This window comes from Penaeus vannamei, chromosome 34 (genome assembly GCF_042767895.1).
Source record: "Penaeus vannamei isolate JL-2024 chromosome 34, ASM4276789v1, whole genome shotgun sequence".
In the NCBI taxonomy this organism is placed as follows: domain Eukaryota; kingdom Metazoa; phylum Arthropoda; class Malacostraca; order Decapoda; family Penaeidae; genus Penaeus; species Penaeus vannamei.
Window position 1 is genome coordinate 387405 of NC_091582.1, and position 2500 is coordinate 389904.

General features: G+C 30.6%; 1 long non-coding RNA gene across 2 annotated transcripts in view; it reads left to right on the forward strand.

The window, feature by feature from the left end:
* The window catches only part of LOC138868063 (uncharacterized), a 4288-nt gene that overhangs the window by 1076 nt on the left and 712 nt on the right, over window positions 1–2500 (forward strand). For both annotated transcript variants that reach the window (XR_011399943.1, XR_011398097.1), the window contains exon 2: window positions 111–1613. This is a non-coding gene — a long non-coding RNA (uncharacterized lncRNA). The remainder of the gene's footprint in view (window positions 1–110; window positions 1614–2500) is intronic.

Consider the following 2500-nt stretch of genomic DNA (forward strand, 5'->3'; position numbering starts at 1 on the left):
ATGTACTGCAATTTGATACATTATATCACAGTTGTAGTAACCATGTACCTGTAGGTACATTAAAATTAATCTTCACTTAAAATATGTATTTTTTTTTTCTTTCTTTTTAGGTGCTGTGTATACTGAATAGGCCGGGTATTCTGATTTATCCACTGTGAGAGGTTGCTTCCCAGAATACACTTCAAGAAAGCATTTGTCTCTTGGTATGTTCTTCAATTATAGTTTTGATGTTCGAGCTGGGTTGCCACTCAGTTGTGGTTTCATATATGAAACTCTTGTTGCGGTAATCTGTTCCTTAAACTAATTATTACTTTATAAGACTTAATAATAAATGTGTATTTTTGTGACAAAATTTAAATCAGAAAAGAACTTTAATAGGATATAAATTTATTTATTTTTATATGCCAGCCAAAGTTTATAGAAAGACTAATTGACTTTGAGTATATTCAGTGCAATTTGATATACTGTAATTATAATTTGTAATACTAATGTATGATTATCTTACATATATTTGTGTGCCTGTTCTCATAACTTACAACATAATGGTTTACATTATGACTCTTGGGATTATAATTTTATTATCTGCTCATTTAATAGATTCTATTAGAATTAAATTTAATGAAATGGAAAATTAATTGCATTTTATAGATTCATCACACCTTCGTATTATCTGATTATCCTCTTTTGCACACGCTGCTCTGAGATGGATCCTTGGGTGTTTCCTCGGCCAATGCTGACTTCAATATTTGCCACCAACCTTGGAATTTCCTGTGCTGACTTTGCACATGGGATATTTCCTCTGTTCTACCCATTTATCACTAATTGTTGATATCTAGGTGAGGAGGATTGCCTTTCTCAAAGTTGGCCTGTAACCTAGTTGTTATACAAGTGAAGCAATAAATGAGAAAATACTTAGCATTATGCAAAATATTTTCCCCTGAAGAGGTTAAAAGAATGTGTTAATAATATGAATATTGGGGTTTATAGAAGAATCTCTTCATGAACACCATGAGAAAACATCTCATCACAGTGAAGGAGAAGAAATTGCTGATTCTGATTTTTTTTACGTAATATTCAATTTTTACACACATCAGTAGTAAAAAAAAGCTTGGTATGTAATATCGTTTGGTGTATATCATATATTTTTTTCATAACTTTGTAATTATGATCAAGTGCCTTCTGAGAATAATCTGTTGACAGCAGAAACAATACCATCAACAGCAGGAGAAGCATCAGTAACTCCTGATACATTTAGTAGTGTTTCTGGACCAACTCCTGCGAGTGCTGTTAATAGTGACAGGTATATGATATTTGATGGTAAGATATGTGCAAAGAAAATTCTCTGTTTCTCTTTTCAAAATCTGTTTTGATATAACATTTATAGTATATGTAACCATTGCATGATATAGAATATTTATTTATAAGCACTACAATGTGTTACCAGATAATCAATATGTCTTGTGTTTATGCTATGATAGTTAATATTTACTATGACCAATATCTTTTCAGAATCTACAGAGTGTGAAAAGCCAAAAAACAAAAAACAGTCTGCAGTGATGCATCAGCAGAGAATGCAGATCTGTAGACTATTGAAAAAATTAGAAAAGCTGAAGGTAAGAGGCCAAAATTGTGAAAAATGTACTATGCCCTCTGGAATAGTAAAAAATGCTTCCAAATATTTATCAGCAACAGCACTCAACTTTTTTAAAACACAATTGCAAACCCCAATGCTCCAATATATGAAGATTTGCCAAAATGAATTGAAGGCTAAAGATTATTTTGTAAACAAAGAATCCTCAGGACGTCTTGCAAACGAGGATGAAGGTTTACATTCTTTATTAGGTATTCCTCCTGCTAATGATGACCAATAACATGGGAATGAGTTGAGCACTTATTTTTCTAATTTTAATCCATCTGAAACTAATGAAAGTAACATGTCACATTTTAGCAGCAGTACAAACAGTGAGTGTTCACTGTCTATACAGGAATTCATAAGCAATTTTGATCCTTTTGCTCTAGAGGAGAGCAGCAATGACAATTTGAATAATCTTTACAACTATAGAGAAAATTTGATTAATTATAACTCTGTTACATACATAGCTGGCTATGTATGTCAAAAACTTTTTAATAGACATAATTGTAATAGTTGTAAAGCTATATTGGTTAGTGAAGACCGACATTCTGTAAATAAAGGTAACATTTACCTTCAGAAAAAAGATCCTGATGTTAGGAAATGGCTGTGGCATCCATCTAAATATATTATATCTATTATAGAAAAATATGAAGCAGAATTTTAAAAGAATATTAATCAGTTTATTCATGAACAGCAAATAATGAAAGATTTAATAACTATCCTCCAAAACATTAATGGTAATGACCTTTATGTTTGTGATGGTGTTATCGACAAAATCATAAACATTCGCAAATATGCTAATATATTGTTATACAAAATTTTTAGATAGATCAATAGGAAAAAGAAAAAATAATGATTCAAATAATT